The sequence below is a fragment of the Leptonychotes weddellii genome, chromosome X (assembly GCF_054177405.1).
Source record: "Leptonychotes weddellii isolate Sample4059 chromosome X, ASM5417740v2, whole genome shotgun sequence".
NCBI classification, from domain to species: Eukaryota; Metazoa; Chordata; class Mammalia; order Carnivora; family Phocidae; genus Leptonychotes; species Leptonychotes weddellii.
Genome location: NC_138385.1, coordinates 31,964,666 through 31,987,957, shown reverse-complemented (window position 1 = coordinate 31,987,957; position 23,292 = coordinate 31,964,666). Strand labels below are relative to the sequence as shown.

Genomic DNA, 23,292 nt, shown 5'->3' with positions numbered 1-23,292 from the left:
GAGAGAAGCAGGCTGCCCGCGGAGCAGGGAGCCCGATGCGGGGCTCGATTCCAGGACCCTGGGATCATGACCTGAGCCGAAGGCAGACGCTTAACGACTGAGCCACCCAGGCGCCCCGAGTAGTGATTTTTAAATGGATGATAATTCCTTCTAATCCCTCTCTGCCTCTGATCCCTGACTATGAGCTTCTTGAGGGCAGAGAATACAGCTCTCTCTGTGTTTCTTTGATGCCTAGCATGTTTCCTGACACATAATAGGTGTTAATTAAAAAAAAAAAAAACAAAAACAGATGAAGGTTGTCCACTGAATGAATGAGACACGTTGATAATTAGGACACAGATTACAAATCAATGCCACAGAAATAATTAAAAGAAATTATCTTCTCTGGGGCGCCTGGGTGGCTCAGTCGGTTAAGTGTCCGACTCTTGATCTCAGCTCAGGTCTTGATCTCAGGGTCGTGAGTACAAGCCCCGTGTTGGACTCCACGCTGGGCATGAAGCCTACCTAAGGAAAAAAAAGACAAATTATCTTCTCCCAAACTGGTTAAATCTAACATCAACACTCATAATTTGCTTAGCAAACAGTTCTTTGGTAGGAAATGCAAAGGATAATTTTATTCTACCCTTGGGCTGGATTATCATGAAACTGAATTGGCTGGAAGCAAATGAATGGGGTTGTCCCATTTTTCTTGTCATGCCTTTTGACATTGCTTTCCCATAAATCAGAACACAGCACCGAGAGGAAAAACCAAGCCTTTCCTTCGTATGATTTGGTATATTGTGGCTGCTGGCTTTAGCGGGCTCACATTTCCTAAGTAGTCCCTCACCTCATCCTGGTGGATGGCTCTTTTTATGAGGCCTTTGCGGCTTGCTGCTTGCCTAAATTAGTTTATATATTTGTCTGCCAGTGGACTTTTAAAAAGGCTTCACTCTTGTAGGCTTTAATCATTATTCGCTGCGTATCCTCTCTCACTTGTTACGAGGCTCATTTTTGGTTTCTTTCTGTTTTCCCTGACTTATTCACGTGAACCCTTTCTGTTCTCTCTGACCTTTTAAGTGGTGCCTTTCCTTCTTCCTTTGCCACCCTCAGTACAGTCTAAACATTTGAACTGATGAATTATAGTCTTGTTTGTGTCCTTCCTCCTTTTATTTTCATCGCAGCCAACTCTTGACCTCTTTGATCAGTGGCTGCACAAAAGACTTCATCTCTGAATTTTTCATTCTGGAAGGTGCAACGAGCGAGGGAGGGATTCCCCAGCCAGGCAGTATCCACACAGTACCCACTTCGACCCCGTGCTTTCCCCACGATATGCGCCAACTCTTTTTTTTTTTTAACTTTACTTTTAATTTTTTTTTAATTTTTGCTTTTCAGTTGGAGAAGAATCGACATACAATATTGTATCAGTTTCAGGTGTAGGACCTAGTGATTCAGTATTATATCCATTATGAAATAGTCGCTACAGTAAGTCCAGTTATCACCTATCACCATACAAAGCTGTTCCAATATTATTGGCTGTATTCCCCATGCTGTACATTACATGTCTGTGTTTTATTTATTTTCTAACTAGAAGATTGCACCTCTTAATCCCCTTCACCTATTTCGTCCATCCTCCCACACCCCTCACCTCTGGCAACCATCAGTTTGTTCTCTGGATTGGAGTCTTTTTCTGTTTTATATTCTTTGTTTCTTTATTTTGTTTTTTAGATTCCACATATAAGTGAAATCACACAGTATTTGTCTTTCTCTGTCTGACTGATTTCACTTGGCATGATGCCCTCTAGGTCCGTCCATGTTGTCACAAAGGGCAAGATCTCATTCATTTTTAATAGCTGAGTAATATTCCTCTGTGTGTGTGTGTGTGTGTGTATCATATCTTCTTTATCCATTCGTCTATCAGTGGACATTTAGGTTGCTTCCATATCTTGACTGTTGTAAATAATGCTGCAATGAACATACCCACGCATATGTCTTTTTGAATTGGTGTTTTCATTTTCTTTGGATAAATACCTAGAAGTGGAATCGCTGGATCATATGGTAGTTCTATTTTTAATTTTTTTGAGGAACTTCCATGCTGTTTTCCATAGAGGCTGCACCAATTTACATTCCCACCAACAGCGCACCAGCGCTTTGCCAATACTTGTTATTTCTTGTCTTTTTGATACTAGCCCTTCTAACAGGTGTGAGGTGATATCTCATTTGTGGTTTTGATTTGCATTTCCCTGATGGTTAGTGATGTTGAGCATCTTTTTGTGTGCCTGATGGCCATCTGGATGTCTTCTTTGGAAAGATGTCTATTTAGGTCCTCTGCCCATTTTTTTAAATTGGATTGTTTGGTGTTTCCAATATTGAGTTGTGTGAATTCTTTATATATTTTAGATGTTAACCCCTTATCAGATGTAAGATTTGCAAACATCTTCTCCCATTCAGTAGGTTGGCTTTTTGTTTTGTTAATGGTTTCCTTCACTCTGCAAAAGCTTTTTAGTTTGATGTAGTCCCATTTGTTTATTTTTGCTTGTGTTCTCCTTGCCTGGAGGAGACCGATAAAAATCATGTTTTATCTTTTTGATTGTGGACATACCCAGCCTGATTAATCCCACGCTAAAAATTAATTCACATTTCTTGAGATAGAGCATTCAACAACCTTCCGGTGTGCTGGAGAACTGCCTGGCTGGTCCCTTTGAATTGTCCATGAAATATTCAGAAGGGGCCATGGGATACCACCTAATGTCTGTCCAATATTTCTTGCACACGCATTTCTATTGCTTCTTGGATTATCCATCTTTGTGAGCATCCAGAGGGCGGGAACTAGACCTGTTTGCCTTGACTGGTAGGGAAACTAGCTCAGAGCCATGTCGTTCCATTGCATATAAAATAATGGGTGCAAGAGGTTACCGATTTACTGGATTTAATTCATTTTCTTCTTCTTTACTTTCTTTTTTAAAAATTTTTTATTTAAATTCAATTAGCCAACATATAGTACATCTTTAGTTTCAGATGTTTTGCTGTACTTTCTAAGAGAAGTAGTGACTGTTAAATGAAATGAAATAAAACTAATCACAGGCTGTAAGTATTTAGCCCCGGTGGCGGGGTGGCTTCTAAACATGGCTGCTTCTCTTCTGTGTCTTCTGCCTCTCTGGATTTAAATATTCTCCCCTCAGCTCAAGCTATGGGTCAGATAGCATTTTCTCCTCCAGGTTGCTTCCTTGGGCCCTGCCTCCCATGCTATGATGTGGATGGATGGCACCCAATTATTTTCTAGTTGAGCAGAGGAAATGACAAGTCCTGGTGTCAAGCTTGAGGATGGTTCACACCCAGGGTAGTTTCAAACTATGTTGTGCAGCAGCTCATTTATTATTTTTTAAATTTATTTATTTATTTGAGGGGGGGCAGAGAGAGAGAGAAAGAGAGAATCCCCAAGCAAACTCCCCACTGAGTGCGAAGCCCAACTCAGGGCTCCATCCCAGGACCCTGACATCATGACCTGAGCCAAAACCAAAAGTCGGCCACTTAACTGCCTGAGCCACCCAGGCGCCCCTGGCAGCTGAGTTATTGAGCTTCTAAGTCTTTCTAAAATTTATTTGTCTTTCTGATTCAGAAACGTTAAAATGGTCTCTTTGCTAACTCAGGGGGATGTGGGAGGTTTTATTTTGGCTTTTGCGCCTTTCTTTTTTGTGTGTTTTGGCATAGTAAATTATTTGAAAAACTGCTACTCCTTTCTCTAGGGGATTTGCATATGACCCACTGGGTAAGTGGCCCGGTTCGTTTCTCGGGGCCAGTGTAGAAATAGCTTTGGGCTCACAGTTCATCCAGAAAGGGCCAGAGAGAATCTTTCTAGAGGAAAATGTATTTGATTATTAGTAGTAGTAGTACGAGTGGTCGTAGTACAAGCAGGTTTTCCAAAAGTTGCAGAAAGCATCCAACTTATCTTCAAGTGCTGAATTACTTTTAAACGCCGTTTTTAAAACAAGAGAGTACGATTGTTTAAAAATGAAAAACAAAGCAGTGCATCGTAGCCAAACAAAATCACCAGACCAGAAAATGGTTTTTCAATTTAGTCAGTCTGTTTTAATCCAGGTTATCCCCAACTAGGTTAAAGGAGCCATGACATTGCTCCCCAACTCCCTGTCACCCCCAGCCTTCTAAAGCAACATGCATAAAATGCAAGGCAGCCAAGAAAGATGCTCCAAGGCAGGGACTGGTCTTGACTCCTAACGTGGTCCGATTGCAATTAACCAAAGTTGAGCATCAACAGTACTATAAGGCATTTTACATTCCTTTTTAAAGAAAAGCCCTGTTTTTTTGTCTTAAGCTTCTTGGAGTTCATGAAAAGTCTTGCTTACATGTCTTTGAATGCATAATTGTGTCATGCTGTTTTTGAGATCCTGGATCATTTAGATCTTACTAAAAATTTAAGGAATTTGAAGGCTGTGGGGTATAATCAGAATAGGAAACTTTCACCATCGACCCCCTCCACCAGAGAAATCCAAATTCCACCCTTGGTGGGGGGAGAGTGATCAATCCTCAGCTCCTCACGCCCCCAATAGTTAGCTTTGATAAATGTCTGAAAATTTCAACTGGAGTGTAGAGAGAATGATGCTCTTTCTACCTCTCTCTGTTAAGAACAGAATTAGGGGGGCGTTTGCTTTAAATTACAGAAAAGCTGGGATGAGCGTTCTTTCTGGCCTGACGTGGGTGGCGAAAATTAAAAAGGGTCAATGACGATCCCAAGATTCGTGGGAATGTACACCTCTCTCCCATTTACAGAGATGCCCCACGTCTTTCAAGAGAGAACCAGCAAATTACCATGGAAATCTGCCCCCAACAGACAGTGCTCAAGTAGGAGTCAGAGACTTCCTGAGCAGGGGTTTGTGGGGGGCCGGCACCATAGTGAACACGGTTACGCCTCGCTAATGCCCTGAATGGGGGAAAGGCCAATCTTGATTTGTAAGAAGCTTGAATTTAAAAATATGTTTAAAGAAATGCTATGTTATTATTGCCAAAAACCTGCAGTCAAACTGCTGGCTGGGGTCTGTGCTCTGAGCCGCTGAGACTCTTAAGGCCTTGAACAAACAGATAAGGACTGTGATTAGCATATTGGTCATTTGAATGCAAAGAGCTGTTTGAGTGGCGCTTAAAATTGTGCGTTAGCACAGTCCCCTAGCAGGCTGTCACTTTCATATGTTTATAGTATTAATTTGCCTAGCAACCTGCCCCCTTTCCTTTTTGGCAGTAAATTTTACCCTAGCATGTCAGAATCTGTTCAGTTTTCCTTATTAATAGGTGGAACGAATAAGGGGGGGGCGAGGGAGGGAGGTGAACTCCTCATAAAACTCAACATGACCATATTTTAAACTTCTATTTAACTAGAAGTTAACTTTTAAACTCATCCGTGAATTCATTTTTATTATTTACTGAGGAGGGGATGTATTCGCTAGGATGATTCAAAAGGGGAAGAGGGGTGGTGTGGCTCAGTCAGTTGGGTGGTCAGCTCTTGGTTTTGGCTCAGGTCATGATCTTGGGGTCCTGGGATCAAGCCCCGTGGCAGGCTCCGTGCTCAACAGGGAGACTGCTTGAGGCTTCTCTCTCTCCCTCTCCCCCTCCACCCCTCGAGCGCTCTCTCTCTCTCTCAAGTAAATAAATAAAATCTTTAAAAAGAGGAAGACGGGCAAGCTGTTTTGAATATTCCATCCCCATAAGTGACCTGATCAAGTGAACACCAGAGAACATTGAATGTAACAAGTTCCTGTATTATAACAAAATAAGGATTGATTATGAGGCTCAACAGGTGCTTAATTATATGGAACAAAAGCACATTGAGATCTGCATCTATTAAACACGTCTATGATGGTCAGCTAATCCTGCATGCACATATTAACTGTTCTCAAATTCACACTTGAGACCACTTAATTTGAAATGTGACTGAGTTATGTTTGGAAAGGGGAAAAAAGGAGAGAGATGAATACAGCTGCAGCTTTACCCAAATACCCAATGTCTTCATCATTTTGCTATGCACGTGGAAGAAAAAGGCTATGTTCTTATACAAGTTGAACAAACCATATGGCCCATGGGGTGGGGATTGCAGGAAAAAGCCAGGTGAAGCCTGTTTCCCAATTCTACTTCACACAAACCTGAGGAGGAAAAGATAATCTTTAAGTAATGAAATTCCTAAGCCGGTGGTTCCCATATTTTGCTTCACATTACAATCTTGAGAAGATTAGAACCTGAGGAGATGTTTTTTAAGATTGATTGATTGATTGATTGATTGATTGATTTAGAGGGGGGCTGGGCAGAGGGAGAGGGAGAAAGAATCTCCAGCAGATTCTCCACTGAGTGTGGAGCCCAATGCGGACTCAATCTCAGAACCCTGAGAGAATGAGAGAGAGAGAGCACATGAGAGGGGGAGGGTCAGAGGGAGAAGCAGGCTCCCCGCCGAGCAGGGAGCCCGATGCGGGACTCCATCCAGGGACTCCAGGATCATGACCTGAGCCGAAGGCAGTCGCTCAACCAACTGAGCCACCCAGGCGCCCTATTTATTTATTTATTTATTAAAGATTTTATTTATTTATTTGACAGAGAGAGACACAGCGAGAGAGGGAACACAAGCAGGGCGAGTGGGAGAGGGAGAAGCCGGCTTCCTGCCGAGCAGGGAGCCCGATGTGGGGCTCGATCCCAGGACCCCAGGATCATGACCTGAGCCGAAAGTAGACGCTTAACGACTGAGCCACCCAGGCACCCCTGGAGTCAAATTTATTGACCTGATGCATTGAGGAAGTGCATTCCAGAGGAACCATAGGATGCTGCTCTTGAAAAAGAGGGAGGAGGGAACATCTTTTGTAACATGTGAGTTCCCACTGAAGGATTCTGAGGATCGTCTAAAGAAGCAGGGATGAGTTCGGGATTGATGGCAGTTCCTGAGGTGGGATCGGGAGAAGGGGGTATTGACTAGGAATCGGGGACTATCATGAGGCAGTGGCTGGCTGGCAATCGGGTATCCCCAGGGATACATGAAAAAGCAAAGCAGGTCTAGGGCATCCCTGGGAAGAGACCAATTGGCACTCAACAGCCGGGGGGGGGGGGGGGGTCGTCCTAACATTTTGCAACTGCTGTGTGACCTTGGGAGAAGCAATGTTTTCTGCTCACTTTGCAGCTGGCTTTGTCAGTCTGCTCCCTCAGCCTGATTAATCACAGTCCGAGCTGATTTTTTCTCATTCAGTCCCAGGCCAGTTTTAACTCTTTCAGGTTTTGGCCTTTTTCAGCAGGGATGGGCATAAGAAAAAAAAAAAAAGTTGGTGCTCGGATCAACTATTAATAGTTTTGCACCTTTTCGGCTCTGTTGGTAAATTCTTTAATGGAAGAGTGTACATAGAACTGGTAGATTCTGAATAAAGCCTATAGTTCAGTTAGTGTCTTACAACAATGTCAATTTCCAGGGTTTTGACAATGTACTGTGGCTGTGTAAAATAAGTAATACAGTGTATCAAAATATTGGGGGAAATTGGAGGAAGATACCTAGGGATTCCCCCTACTATTTCTGCAGCTTCTTGTGAGCCTGGAACTATTTCTGAAGAACAAAAAAACAAAACAGAACATGTTCAGTGGGAGAACAGGTTTGTGTTGATGATCTAAATAAGACTTTTTAAAAGCAGTCTGACTTCACCTCTGCTCTTCCCCGAATGATCCAAATTTGGTTGCACCAATGTCCTATTATGTATTGCTGATTTAAATCCGCTGGATTTGACTACAGCAGCCAGTCGTGCTATCAGTCAATATCCATGTCTACCAGGTACCAATCCCTGAGGGGTTATTAAGTTGGGACCAGTTTGCGCATCCACAAGACGCCATTTGAGTAGAGTGTGGAAAATACGCATTAATATCACCAGGTAGGTTGCCCATATGAGTGAAATCATATGGTATTTGTCTCTCCCTGGCTGACTTATTTCACTTAGCATTATACCCTCTAGGTCCATCCATGTTGTTGCGAATGGCAAGATTTCTTTCTTTTTTGTGGCTCAGTAATATTCCATTGCATTCATATGTATATATATCATATCTTCTTTATCCATTCATCTATGGATGGACACTTGGGCTACTTCCTTATCTTGGCTATTGTAAATAATGCTGCGATAAACATATAGACTTGTTGAATCATTACACTGTACCCGGGAAACGAATATAACAGTGTATGTTAATTACACTTGAATTAAAAAATTCACCAGGTAGGGAAAGGAGGGAGAAAGCTGTGCTAGGCAAAGGGAAGAGCAGGAAGAAAGGCAGAGAAATACAAAAGTCAAGGTATATCAGGGAGATAATAGTTTGACGGGGCTGATGGTTGGGGTATATGCGAGGACTGGTGGAAGAACAACCTGGAAAGATGGGATGGAGCTGGAATGTGACAGTCTGCGTGTGATTTTCCTCTCTGTGAAACTAAGGACTTTGGGCTTCTCTTGTAGTACTTCCTATATCGGCCTTGTGTCCCAGTTACTTGGGTATGTATCTTTTCTCCCCAACTAGATTCCAAGTCCCTTAAGGAGGTGGTCCAAGTTTGGTTCATCTGTATAGCATCTAGCTGTGTGTTTTGCACCTGGTAGGTACTAATAAAATTGTCCTAAGAAGGAATACCATATCACAAAGATGTAATTGATAGTCCCTCTCAATGACATCTGGAGCCCCGAGATAAGGTTGGGTGAAGTGTCTACGCGCGGGGCACTGAAGGTAACCCACAGAAAAGCACACAACGCATCCCCCTCAGGCTCTCTTTGTGTCTGGTTTTGATGACCGGGTATGGCAATGCCGTCATCTTTGACACATGCCCCCCGTTGCTCCTGGACCGTGCCATGATGGCATCCTTTGAAAAGAGGTAATGTGCCTGCCCTAATCGATTTAGCATTCCACTCACACTTTCCTTGGGTTAGCTTTGCTAGGGAGCTGCAGAGATGCCTTACCTCTCCACCACCTGTTCTTCAGTTTTCTGAATTATAGCGAATACAGTGGCTCCGACAGGACCCAGAGATGGTAGGTAAGGAACTCTTCAAGAAGGAGATTTTCTCCAGGACTTGGCTGACGTACGTTATCAAAGGGGATCTCCACCATGCCTCTTGGTGATTTTTTTCCTCCTTTCACCTCCTGAAAGAAATGTTGCATCGCTTACCACTTCGGATGGCCGGGTGTGGGGACGGGGGCACTTCTGTTCCTGACAACCTCATTATGTGGTTATCAGGAACAGACACTGCCCAGGTTGTCACGACAACCAGCAATGATTCAAAGCTTCTGTGAAAGGTCTGTATCTCTGGCAAATAATCAGCCTTTAGCGCTCAGCAGATGCTGAACTGAGAAGCCAATCACAGGTGAGCTGGGAAAGCATGACATCATAGTCCAGCCAGTCCAAAAAATTAAGATTTGATTTTCTATTTCTCCCCTTGGTTTTGTCCCCTAGATTTTGTCCTCCACTTTCTCCTTCTCTCTCTCTCTTTTTTTTTCCTAGTGAAATGGGGAGAGCAAGGAAACCAACTTTCTAAATTCACTTTACTCTGCAGTTTGACTTAGGCTCAGGTAGTGTGCAGTGATCGGAGCGTGTGGAGAAAGAATGTATAATGTGATCCACTTAGGAGCAAAATCAAACAGAGCATCAGCTCAATTAAATAATGTGGTTTGTTATGTAGGACCATGGTGGAAGTGGGGCTAATTAAAACCAAGTTAGAGGAGAGGAACTTCCTAATTCTCATATTAATTCATCCAGAGCCACCTGCATTTAATTGTCTTCTGGTTTTCCTTTGCTAACTCCCTGGTGGAAGGGAGGAGGGCAGAGGCTGCGAGCTCCTGAAAGCTTGTAGGTTCTACAGGGCAGGTCCCTAACGGGTGCTAATTATAGTGAAGGAAGGTGAGGAGAGATGTGTCCTGTGGCCCCCCCCCCCCATTCCCAAGGTCCTGCAGTACAGGGAGCGTATGTAAATGGAGACTCATCAAGTCTATTAAGGAGGTGTGTAGCTCTGAAATTTGTTAAATCCACTGTTGTTCCATTAGCTGTTTGCATCCTTACAAGAGTCGAGGGAGATAGCAGGTCAAGTTTCACAGAGGAGAAAGCTAAAGCCCAGGGAAATCTGAGTCTCGCTCAGGGTTTCCTGACCAGAAGCTGGACTGGAATCTGGGTCTCCCTTTTCCCTGGCCAGAACTCTGAAGCCCCGAGAGGACAGTGATTTCCTAGCCATGGGCTTCCCTCGTCCCTCAGCCTCTGGTTTTTAAGGGAGCTAGGATGAGCCTTTTGGCACTTCCGAGGCTCCTTGCTTTTTGCCTAGCAGGCTCCCCACCACGTTGCCTCCTACGGGAAAGCTGGAGCCCCTAATGAGTGGGAGTTGGGGGGCAGGAAGGAAGGGGCACAGTTGGATCTGACTGCAGCGATGGCCACAAGGTGCAGTGAGCAGACTCCAATGAAGGAGGAGAGGGCACAGTGCTCTCAGCTAACAAACCAAACCGCCTTTTGCACTAGCTGCCCAGCTGGGTTCTTTTGTATTCAGAGCAGGAGGGGGAGTTTTTTGTTTTTGTGTTTGTTTTATTTTAAGTGCAGCTGCTATAGCAAAAGCTGTGAAGACCGAGAGCCACAAAGACGCAGAGTCCACCACGGGGAATGATTTCTGGCTGCAGGACTTGAGGCAGGGGTGGGAAGGGAGCCCCGATATCCAGGCGGCTTTCGCCCAATGGGTTGTACATGTCCGTCTTCCGTGCCTGCCCAGGAATGGCTCGGCTCAGCCTGTTCCGACCCCTTTCAGGAGAGCAGTTTGTTCGTTCTGTTTGTTTGTTTTGTTTTATTTCTGTCTCCATCCAAAGAAAGCTATGTTTTCACTTTGTAAGGGTTCTTACATGTTCGGTATGTTTATTACAAAAACATGTACAGACAATGCGGAAGTATACAAAGAAAACAGTTGATGACCTCCACCATACACACATACCCACATGTCTTCCTTCTCACCTTTTTAATTCCCAGAGTTACCCTATTAGCAGTTTGGTGTGTATGATTCCAGCTGAAAGACACACACAAACACAAACACGCATGCGCACATTTTTTAACAAGAATAAAATAATAGTACACGTGCTGTTCTGCAACTTTTTTCACTCAAGAATGTGTCAAGACGTTTTTCTATTTCAGTACATAAGAATCTACTTGATTCTTTTTAGCTGGTGTCTAATTTCTTTTTTAAAGATTTTATTTATTTATTTGAGAGAGAGGGAGAGAGCACAGAGGGAGAGGGAGAAACAGACTCCCTGCTGAGCCTGGAGCCCGATGCGGGGCCCGATCGCAGGACCCTGAGATCATGACCTGAGCCAAAGGCGGATGCTTAGCTGACTGAGCCACCCAGGCACCCCTGGTGTCTAATATTCTAAAACCTGCGTCTACCGTATCTTATTTACCAGTTCCCTTATCGAGGGACATTTAGGTTGGCCTTTATATGATAAGTGTTTCTTTCTTATATAAGATTCAACAGCAAACACACTCGAACATACGTCGGCGTGTTTTTATGAGTGTATCCATAATCAAATTCCTTGAGTTGAAATTGCTTGGTCAAATTTCCTAGGTATTGCCAGCTTGCCCTCCAAAAAGGCTCTGCCATCTTACACTCCCATCCGTGGTACATGAGAGTGAGCAATGCTTTTTTTCTCTGGGATTTGACTGGAAGGCTTTGAAGATAGTTGTAGTTTACTTCTGTTGCTCTAAGCCACATCCCAGAGCCTGTCGATTCTCGGGTAACTAGGGGCTGGTAGGGTTGGTGAGAGCCAAAGGAGCAATACAACAAACACAAAACAAGAAAGAACAACACAACTGAGAGTAGGAGAGCTGGCTTCTAGGATCTCTCTGAGGCATTGGACAGGCTACTTTAAATCCCTGGGTGTCCATTTGCTCATCTATCGAATGCAGTTTTTACTTGCCACAATACACTGTTGTGATTGTTGTGAGGATCAAACGGGGAGGTATGAAAGTGGTTTGTAACCCGAGAAGCAGGATACACATGCCAACTGGTTATTCCAGTAGTGTGGTTATTATATCCTTAAATCAATGAGCTTGGAGAAGGAAACAGGGGAAGTGGGAGTTGAGTGGAAAAAATTACACAGATGAAATCTTTAAGATATTCTCAGCTTCCCTGAAAGTTCCCATGCCGTCGTCCTATATTCTTGGAGAACAAACCACGTTGGTAGTAAAGGCTGCTTTATGGTATCAAGAAGAATTGGGGCGCCTGGGGGGCTCAGGTGGTTAAGCATCTGACTCTGGGTTTTGGTTCAGGTCTCGATCTCATGGTTCATGATCTCATGGATCCTGAGATCAAGCCCCCAGCTCTGTGCTCAGCGGGGAGTCCGCTTGAAGATTCTCTCCCTCTGTCCCTTCCCCCACTCACGAGGGCACGCACATCCCCCCCCCCAAATAAATAAATAATTCTTTAAAAAAAGGAAGAATATAGGTTATTGCCCTTTCATGGGAACACTGAAGTCTTCTGTGCTGGGCCTGGCTCCTAAGTCCAGTCCTCTTTCTATGACAACCCTATGCTTTGATTTGTCAGGCACCTAATAGGATTTTGGCCCCGTGCTACTTCTATAATCACCAGTGAGAGAAGAAATACACACATGAAATGCTTAAATAACCGTGTTCGGTGACTGCATAAATAGCTCTGAGTTATAGCTGAGGTATATGGGAGGATTAGAGTGAAATCAAATACCTTTTAATTACAATTTAAATCAATAGCCCAGAAGAACAAGTTAAATCATTAGCCAGAAAAAAAAAAATCCAGTTTTATCTAGTTCTTAAAAAATAAGAACGTTCTTATTCTTTAAAATAACCCAAATAAGTGCATTTTACAAATCAGAGATATAACATTAAGTAAATGTTCATTCATTTAGATCAGTGATTTTTAGATTACTTTTACCATGATGTAAAAACAAAAAATCAATGTGATGGGCTACTTCCTTTAACCCCAAAGTTAATTAAAAAGATATCTGTAAAATCATTGAAAGCAGAACCCTCGTGATTTCAACCTATTAATCAGGGATTTGAGGAGGAGGGTGAGGGGTGTTTTTACATTAGGAAGACAACCACCAAGCACACACACAAAAAGCTGTTTAAAAATGCCTGATTTTTTTTAAAAAACACCAATCTAGTATACTCTTTTTTTCCCAAGCAAATACATATTTTAACAAAACCAATAATACCATGTATCATATTAGAAAAAGCATGGGCCTTGGACTCAGATCTAGATACAAATTCCACCTCTGCGACTTCCTACAGTGTTCATGTAATAGTCATGTAGGCATAAATATATTTTTAATTAAGGAAAATAAAAAGTAAAATGCAAAGTGATCCTTTAAAAAATCTGGAGTATGTAGTTTACCTAGTCTTTGCCTCCCTCTTTCCTGCCTTATCGTAGATTAGAAGGGTCTTCGTTATTCTTTTTTCAACTTCCAGCATGATCGTAATTTTAAATGAATTAGTCCAAAGAGGTATCCCATTCTCTCACCTTCCCCGGATGTTGTCTCTGTGAATCTAGAGGCCTGGTGTGTGACTTTTCCTAAAAGGAACTTGGCAAATATCTATTAATTCACTCTCTGTCTTGAAACTTGTTTTGCTAGCATTATGGAGAGATGATGGCTGGACGTTATGGGGTGTCGAGAAAATTGGAGAAAAGTGTACTGTGGAGGGTCATAACCCATTTTGATCATTGAAGTATGGCCGGATATATTTGTCTTCATAAAAATAAGTTTGAAAGTGGAGAGGGAAAATCATCCATAAACTTTTACCTGACTGTGGTACTTTTATGTTCTCTTCTGATCATTTCTGTGGGTGTATTTTACATCACTATAATTCAAAGGTCCTTAGTATTTTGCATTCTTTGTCATTTTTGATGACAGCTTACTGTCTCCTTGCTGGGATTTACCATAATTTATATAATCTAGCCAAATCCTGGGGGGTATGGATTTTGGAGTAGCTTTCGGAGTTACATTTTAAGCTTTGCACACGGTCAAAAATTTGAACTTTTTCTTAGAGACGAGAGGCCAGGGAAGGTTCTAGGGAGAGCCACATTTTAATGAAATTAAATATATCTATATATCTAAACTACTTGAAGTAGTTTGTTTGTTTATTTATTTATTTAGTATAACGCTCCGTGTTTTGAAGTGTGTGTTTCACGGGCAGAAAGAGAGTTTCCCTATCTAGATTGTCATCTCTGAATGCCACTGTCATATCTGCCAGAGTCTACTGTGTAGTCCAGAGACTCCATCAGCGTAACCTGTTGGCCTGACAGGTGGTGTCCCAAATCCAAACCATTTTCCCCAGTAAAGAGTGCCCGTGTAGCTGGACGGATTCCCTCCCCTGGAAATTTATCCGAAATTCCAGTCTTCCCGGGGCGGGGGGGGTAGGGGGCGGTTAAGGAAGATCCATGAAATGCCCCCGCCCCTTCCTACTGTCAGGTGCGCCTCTCTCTTGACGGCCCCACCTCTGTCTAGACAACCCCGACAGTGTAGAAGTTTCCATCTCCTTTTCCTTTCCCTCTCTCTGTTCCCTCCCCTTCAGTTTTTTTTTCCCCCCTCCCAGGCGCTTCCTGCCTGGAAACAAAAGATTGGTCCCCAGCAGCCCACTCAGGGCGATTTTAGTTTTCTGCTCACCCTCTGATTGGCCCGCGTGCGGCGCAGAGCCCGGGTGACGTCATAGCAGACAAGAGCTAGGGAGCGGTTGCCGAGCCGGGCTCTGCCGCGGGCGGGCAGCTGTCGGCTGCGCACCGTCTGGGGGCTCGCGCGGGGGGCTGCAGCTTTCCCCGGCCCGGAGCAGGTGTGCGGGGCCGGGAGGAGAGCCGGGGGGAGCGGGCCGGGCCCGGGGCTGCGGCTGCGGCTGCGGCCCCCGCCCCCCAGCCCCGCCAGCCCGAGCGCTCGGAGGTAGAGAGGAAAGGTCTGGACAGGGTGGCTGGACCAGTGGCAGGTAAATCCCGCGACTCACGGCGCCCGGCTCGCTCGGGGGAGGGTGTGGCGCTGCTGGGCGGATTTTCTGCCTTCCCGGGGGGATCCCCCTCCTGCTCTCGCGGCGCCCCAGCTTCGGGTCCCCTCCGTGGCGCCCCCGGAGCCGCCAGACCCGGCGCGCAGTTCGCCCGATCGCGCTGGGCAGACGCGGACGAGTGGGTGTGTCAGGGCCACTCTCGGAGGGCCTGGACCCCGGCGCCGGGGCAAGCCCTAGACTCGCCGACTCGGGCCTGGGCCGCTGGAGGCCAAAGCCGCCCCCAAAGCAACGTCAGCCCGTTAGTCTTACACCATCTTCCCGCCCCCTCCCCCAGCCACAGAAGCGACGGCAGCCCCCCCCCCCCCAAAAAAAAACCCCACCAAGGGGAGGAGGTGTGGCCGCGGCCGGGACAAGTCCGGGGGAGGGGGAAAAGCCCAACCTGAGCAAACATAAAAAGTGACGATTTTCTTCTACGGGGCACCCTTTCTTTTATTTTTCTTTACCCTCCTCCCCTTTTTTGGTCGGGGGAGGGTAATGACAGGACGACTCATTTCTTGTCACGTGGAGACTGGAATGATGCAGTACTATCCCTAAAAAGCCTGGGGTCCCTCATTTGGCCTTTGTCTTTGTCTGGAGGGGGGCAAGGGTCATTAGGGGTCGTTAAGTCCATGGCCCCCCTCCCCTGTCCTCAGCACGCAGGGGGCCTTGCCCTCAGTTTGTGAACTGGCTCTGGAGAGAGGACTGACACACTTTGGGGCGGATTGAACATTTTAGATTCTTGCTCTCACAGGCTTTCCTTCCCTAGGTGGTGGTTCAGGGACGGGGTGGGAGGGCGGTGCCCGCAGGGAGGGAGCCAGAGGCCCCACTTGATTTTTTGGTCCCACCTTCCAGAATCCAGTGGCAGACTCTGGACTTGAGGGTTCTAGGCTGTGGTCTGTAGAAGCAAAGGACAGAAGGGTGAGTGGCTTGGCTTGGGGAAGCATGAAGGGGGTGGTTGCAGTGCTATTTTTTTTTTTTTAAATGGCTTTCAGCAGGGAAGCCTTTAGCCATGTTAGTTTTGCTCCCCCCATGGTTTTGCAGACTCAAATCCAGGCCAAATGTATGGCTGTCTGAGGTGTTGGAACAGAAGGAGGTCCATTCCTGTTGGTGACAACACTGGCCCCGTTCTGGGATGACCGAGGTATAAAGGTCAGTGCGGTTTTCACTGGGCCATTTGCAAAATTATAATTGGGCAGGTCTGTGATTTGGTGCTTGAGGCCCCTAACCAGGGGCACCTTTGGGTAAAGGGGCTTAATCTGGTAATGGTTGACTAAGAGGGAGAGCCACATAAGCCTCCGCTTCTGGGTACAAATGTCATACCTCCCTACTCTATGAAAGAGGCAAAATGGGAAGAGACTGGCGTGAATGCTGGGTAAAAGCCAACAGCTGAGAATCTTGAGGCCAGAGGGACCTTGAGATGTCAAGGAGTGGACCCTCCAAGCCTCCAGGCAGGCACGTGGGCCTTGTAGGAGAGACTGAACAGAAAACGGGAGGTTCACTTGTGATGTGGATGCAGGCAAGGGGCCACAACACCCCAAAGGCGTTCCGACTAGCTGACCATTACCACAGGTTGCAGATTGCTTAGAGGCAGAATTGGCTTACAAAGCAAACGAACGTGCTGAGGTCTTTGGGGAGAGGGCAGCAGACGTGACAAGTGAGAAAAATGAGGAATAACTGGGGGCGGGGGGAATGGGAGGTGCTGTCCCCATCAGAGACTCTGCTATTGTGAGGTCAGAGACGAAGCTACTGTGAGGTCAAAGAGGGTGGCCAAGGCAAAAAGAAATCAGGGCTAGAAATCTAGACGCAGGTAAGCTCAGATGGAGCAGGTAGGAACAAAGCCATAGAGAGAAGAAGAAAGCTATGGTCTTAACCAGGAGCTCAAAGGCCCCGTTTTACCTGGTGAGATGGGGAAATGGTGGTGGTCGAGGCACATGTGGTTCAGCCCAGACTTAGGGGGATAATTTCTTGATATTTAGGGACTCGATAGCATTTCCATCCGTGTAACCTGCCTTCAGGAGCTAGTAGCTTTGGTCATAGGAAGGAGAAGAAACTCTGTGAATAGCCGACTCCGCAGTGGCTCTTTCCTCCTGGGTAAGGAGAAGGAAGAAGGGGGGCAGGGTCCCAAAGGCGATTAGGGGAGCTTCGAATCCGCCCAAGACAGGTAGGTTGACTATTTTTACACGGGGAGGGCCAGGGCCAGGTCTGGGATCCCTGCTGCAGGCATGGGGGTATTTGGCTGTGCTCCAAAAATGCCCTCCTTCCCGCGGGCCCATGGGACCCTGTGCAGGTGAGGGATGGTGAAAACCCCTGCCCTAGAACGTAAGTGCAGCTGTTGAGGCTTGTGGGCTGCCCTGTTGTCCCCCAGGCTCTCCACCTGCCAGAGGCTAGGCGGTTCCCTCTGCAGGGCCCCGGGTGGACTCCCCTGCCAACTCGGCGCTCTGCTGCTTATCCAGCAGGGGGCAGGAAAGGGCACGCAGCGGTGGCAGGGCCGGAGTCGTCCATTTCTGGTGTGAAGTGGGAGCCTTGAGATCAAGTAACAGCCTTATGTTTCAAATCTGATTTAGGGATACCAGAGAACCAAAGGAACCCCTGGGGCCTGGCAGTCTGTTTCCATTCCCTCCCCAAATGTGTTGCTTCCTCCCGCGCCCCAGGACTTTGGAAGGCATTTGCATTTACATACGGCGCAGTGATTAGTCCAGTCACTAATACACGCAGTCTACCCCAGAGTTTAATTGGAAATGTTAATCAGTACAATGGATCCATGTCTGATTTGCACATTCGGTCAATTATCTGCAGGTTGGGGCAATCTATGCTGCACCCGGGAGACGTGATGAGGGGCAAAATGGCGTAGCTATCCGGCTGGGGCTGCGGGCGGGAAGCAAAATGGGGGAGGGGGACCTTGAAGACTGGAAAGAGAGGAACAGTTTACTGGTGGGGAATGGAGATCGTTCCCAAGGTGCAATCACAGCAGAGCCTGGGCGGCTGATCATTGAGACAGAACAGGACCATCCTGGAGCCCACACAGCAGAGAGGGAGAACAGGGTTTTGCCCTGAGCTGGGAAGGTGCTGGATTTGGAGAAGGAAGGTTTTTTCGAGACTAGAAGACATGGAGCTGGGGTGGAACAAACCTTGGGAGTCAGGAGTCTGGTGTTGCTCTCTGCTTCTGCCCCTCTCCGCGGAGCCTTAGTTTCCCTGTCTTTGAATGATGGGGTTGGACGAGGTGGTTTCTGAAATGGTCAGGAGATTTTAGGAAGTGGGTCCATTTGTTCTTGGTCATGAAGGCAGGTCCACCATAGGACAACATCCCCCCCCAAAAAATTTACCCTTTTAAATCACACTTTTTGGTATGCCCTGTGATTTGGTGGGGAAACATTATAAAACAAACCCCCAATCCCTGCACACATTTCATCTGTTTGAGCAGCGTGGTTTAATTTTTATTTCATGTGAATGGGAAACGAGAGGGAGAATAGAAGCCCAAGTGGAGAATCTGCTAGGGACCCTAAAACCAAGCCCCTGAGAAGCTCCGTGGGGATTTGATACAGATCTTATACAGTGGGGTGGGGGGCAGATGGGCACTCGTGGCACTAACTCCCTAACCCAGCCTCAAAACTGAAGGGCCTGGGATGAGGGTGAAGGAAGGCCTGCTTAGCGTGTGTATCCTTTTCCTTCCTTCTCCCTCATCTCTCTCTGAGCCAGGTGGACTTTTTGGAATTTCGCACCCTCAAGACACACTACCCCTAACTGCCGGCACAGTCGCGCCCTCTAGTGACCACAGCAGGGACACCTTTGGCAGAGCTCCTCCTGCGTCCCATGGCCCAGCTCCCTTTGCCAGTGCTAATCCCTTGTGCAGCTGTTAACTCCCTTCTTGAGTTAACAGTCCTTCCATTTGGCCTGAAGGAGAAACTGAGGCAGCTGCAGCTCCCTGCAGGCCGTTCTATATGGATGGGACTGGGGGTTGAGCAAGGACACCATCTCCCTAGTGCTTAGCCGGAATGCAGCAGAGCTGGGGTGCTGGTAGGCACAAAATGGGTACACTGATCCCTACCCCCAGCCTCCAGGAGGGGGCTAAGCCCCAGGTGCAGACACAGGGCAGTATAAACACACGACAAGCTACACATAATATGGCAGAGCCACGTGATACAGAATAGGGATTAGATCCGTGCCACGTACAGACAAGGCACAGGCCACGCAGTGCGACGCATAGCACAATACACAATACAGTGCAGACACTGTATCCATACACATACTATAAACATGACTGCACACCCCCGCATGACGGGATACAGGCGTGACACCCACAAAACAGCATAGATGGGGACGGCACGCACATGACTGGGTACAGGCACCCAGATACCGTGGGGGCACAGGAAGCAGCACAGATACACTCACCGCCCCCCACAGTGCGTACTCACATGCAGGACTCATCTTCACACTCCCAACAAAACACTCCCCCCCCCGCCCCCCAACAGGACAGGCGAGAGGAGTGTAGCCACCAGGGGGAGCGCTGCGTCCTGCCGGGCTCCGCACACTGGCTCCGGCCGTGCAACTGGTATATTGGAAGCAGAGAGCCGTGCAGTTCATTGGAGGCTGAGGCGAGGTGGAGGCAGGCCTACGGAAAGCTCTCGGTCTTGCACAGGAACCTGGAGGTGCTTGGTTGGTCCAGGCTGGTGCCTCCACTGCCCCCCACCCCCACCTGGCCTTCCAGCACTGTTCCCCACCCCCATGGGCGCTTGCTGCCATTTCCCGGGCTCAGGGGACTTTTTGTGGCCAACCTTCTTGAGCCCCCTTCCAGTCCTGCCCCTCTCTGGAGCTTTGGCAGCCATTACTCACCTACTCCCCACCCCGCCCCCTTGCAGGATGAGCTCACGAAGCCAGGGAGGGGGTGGGCACACCACTTAGTGGCCCAGTGGGTGGGATCTGGAAAGGCTGCTGGGAGTATGTGAGTGGGAAGCACTCAGGGAATGCCACGGCCCCCTGGGGGACACAGGCGGCCGAGCTCTGGAGTCTCGCCAGGAGCAAGTGGTGGATCTGGGGTATGGCTTGGTCTTCTCATTCACCAAGGGGAAGTGGGGAATCCTGGGGCTTTTCTTGGCTCCCTGAGTCTTCACTTTTTCTCTCTCCACCTTTAGCTATCCCTCCCTCTGTGTCTTTGGATTAGGACCTGGTACATTCTGATACCCGCTGGTAGAACGTGTGCTAGCCTGGGACCGGCTTTGCTGGGATTTCACATAGAGGTGCTGCTTTTCTTGGAGGACAGACACGTGGAGGGAAGGCGGGGGCAGGGTAGGGAGGATTGCAGAGGGAAGATCCGTCTCCTCCTTGAGAGGCTCGAGCGATTGTGGGGGAAGGCAGGAAAAGAGGGGTTAAAGACCTTGCCTCCACAGTTGGACATGGAAACCTCTGTGGGGAAGATAGGGTAAACCATCACCCAGAAAAACCCCAGGATATACTCACCCTAAGAAATCTGAGAAAAACTGTGGAAGACCTCCCCGTAGTGGAGATTGGGTTGGGGAGGAGGGGAGGCAGAAGGAAGTTCCAGTTAGGATCAGAGGCTGAGGCCCTCAGCAGCTGTGTAATGATAGCAAATTAGGGACCCCCCCCCCCCGAGTGCTTCCCACCGCCACTCAGTGGAGGAGGTTGCTGCAAAGGGAAGGAGGTGGAGGTGGGGGCGTGGAAGTGAAACAGCATTGCTAGATCTTTGGGAAGTTCAGGTGTCCCCAGAGCCAATGTGCATTTGCCACGATCTCTCGGTTTTCTGTCGGACGCTGGGCTGGACCACGTCCTGTGAATATGCGGCTATTTCCCATCTGTCCTGTTTGATCTAGTCCTCCTGACACTTGTGCAGGGTGCTAGGGCAGGTCTTCTCTGCGAGCTAGCAGGCAGAGCCAGAGTGAGTGGCGAGGTGACAGTTCTCAACCTGAAACCCCCGGTTCGTGCCCTTGCTGGACTCCGACCTCGCAAAGCCCTTTTTATGCTTCTCCCCTCTCTGATTCTCTGCCTTCTCGAGGGGCTTTCTGAAATCCACTGTAGCATGTGTGTGAGGTTTGGGCGGGTTGGCTGAGGGAATAGTAGCAGGTGGGGCAAGAGGTTCCTGCACCCCCACGATGCTTCTCTTGGCAGGTTGCCCCCAAGAAAGTGCAGCGGAGTCCTTGCGTCTTGTGGCAGCTGACGTGCCCAGCCCTGAGTCCGTGGGAGCTGAAGGCAGCCCGGCCCCTTCTCATGGGCAGCGCCCACCTGTGCTGAGGTCCTGCTGCCGTGGCAATAAGAGGTGAGTAATGGACTCCAGGGCAGGGAGTCAGGGATGTCCAAATCCAGGTAAAGGCCATCTTTCCACCAGAGCTGCCAGTATTAAAGACCTTGCCTGGGCCTCACGAGCCAGGACTGGGTGCACAGCCCCTCCTTTCTGGGGCACTATGGCCCGTATAGCTGCCCTTAGTTTCTCAGTTCTCCCCGTTTCTAATATGGGAATGATAGCCGTGACCTACATCATGGGGTGAGTAGGAGAAACAACTGAATGGTCATGGCCAAGTCCTTTGCAGTTGTCAGGCTCCGTCTAAGAGCTTCCGTGTAACCACCGACACACTTCCCTTCCAGCTGGCATTTCCTCTCCTCCTGCTTTCCGGATGTCAACGTGGCATTTCAGCCACATGCCACTGACTGACCAGTCAGTTCCTGAAATTTCTCCTGCTCCACACCTTTCATTTGACCTTCCTATTCAAGGTGTACCCCAACCCCATCTATCCCTGCTTCCGGGCCTGATGGGCTGAAACCTTCCAGAACCTTCTCTCTGCCTTCCCAACCAAGCAGGGAGCACTTCTCCCCCCAGCTCTCTAACAACACTTGAGCCCATAGAATATCGCATAGCCCTTATTTCTCAACTGCCGTCCATCGTTCTTGCACGGTTTCTGGAGTATTCACCTTGGCAGGTAAAGTAGACCATAAACTAGGGGTAGGGACTCGATTTCACAGGTCTCTCGTCTCTCTCCCAAGTGCCCGACAGTTCCCCGGCAGCGTTTCGATTTGGGGCCCTCTCTTCCTCTCCATTTCTTTCAGGTTCCCTGGCCTGCCTCTGATCATCGACCTCTTTCCCTCCTCGGGCAGCTGATAGGGCTTCTGCTGTCAGCTGCCCCCTCTGGCCTTCTGTTGCCATATGCCGCCGTCCAGCTACCTGTTTGTATCTTACGTGCCTCTTCCTCTTTGTCTGCGCTTCTGTCTATTTGTCAGTTACCCGGGCATCTCTCATAGTGCCCAAGTCAAAAGCGAGTGACCAACCAAACTTAAAAAAAGCAGAAAACCCCCAAAAAACCCCAACAAGAAAAACAAAGGGAGAACAAACAAGGAATACGCAGTGCAGTTCCCGGCCCGACAGGACAAAGGAAAAGCGCAGCTCAGCGGCAGGTGTTTGTGGGGTGCCTCCTCGTGAAGGGGAAGCTCCAGAGTTTCGGCCGGGATGTTGAGGGTATGAAATTACAGCCCTGCCGATACTGATGTATTCAGCTTCCTAGAGATGCTGTGGTAGGGGATCCTGTACAGACCTCGAGCGACAGAAGGTAACTAGAACTCGCTCAAGTCAGAAGCGAGCCCCGGGGTCTCTCCTGGGTGTTCTGTGGCAGCTCCAATAATAACCTGTATTTATCGTCTGCTGTTGCCAGCGCTGGGCTGGGCATTTTACTTGCAGGAGACTGTTTGATCCCACAGTAACTCTGCAAGGTAGGTTTTTTTTTTTTTTTCCTAATAATTACTGTTTTTGTTTCTGATTATAAAAGTGAGACTAGCTCAAGGTAGGTTCTAGAATCATGGTTTTGCCCACGAGGAGACCGGGGTTGAGAGGGGCTAAGTAACGTGCTGTAACTGGACACGCGCAATGGCTTTGGGAGGAAAGACACTTCCTGGAGAGTTTCTCAGCATCCCAAATGCTTCAGTGCTCACACACACGTACACACACTCTCATGAGCACACTCGTGTACTCTTGGACCTTCACACAATCCTTCTGCCTCCTTGGCTCACACTTTTCCCACCGGCCACATTCGTGGTAACGGTCACTCCCACCCCCTCACCCTCACCCGCGTATTTACAAACATGCTGCACGCAGGCCCACGCTCATACGGCCACACACTGCCACGTACATTTTTATGTTCACGTTTTTGGAGTGACACACGCCCCACACTTGCCATACACCCCAGCCTCACGTTCTCACCCACTCACACCTTTGCGTTTTCTCACCTTCTCACACACTCACGGTCACACCTTCTCACCCATATCCACGCCGATGATAGAATCACATTTAA

The 23,292-nt window shown here is 47.8% G+C and overlaps 1 protein-coding gene across 10 annotated transcripts in view; it reads left to right on the top strand.

The window, feature by feature from the left end:
- Positions 1 to 23,292, top strand: part of PAK3 (p21 (RAC1) activated kinase 3) — a 247,621-nt gene that overhangs the window by 113,890 nt on the left and 110,439 nt on the right. For 6 of the 10 annotated variants that reach the window (XM_081808398.1, XM_081808399.1, XM_081808397.1 and 3 more), the window contains exons 1-4: positions 14,700 to 14,950; positions 15,857 to 15,922; positions 16,046 to 16,153; positions 21,125 to 21,272. The exons of 1 other annotated variant lie outside the window; for it this stretch is intronic. The gene's annotated coding sequence lies outside the window, so the exon portion shown is untranslated. Of the gene's footprint in view, positions 1 to 14,699; positions 14,951 to 15,856; positions 15,923 to 16,045; positions 16,154 to 21,124; positions 21,273 to 23,292 lie in introns of those variants that run through there. 3 more of the 10 variants (XM_081808392.1, XM_081808394.1, XM_081808393.1) reach the window with 3 other exon arrangements.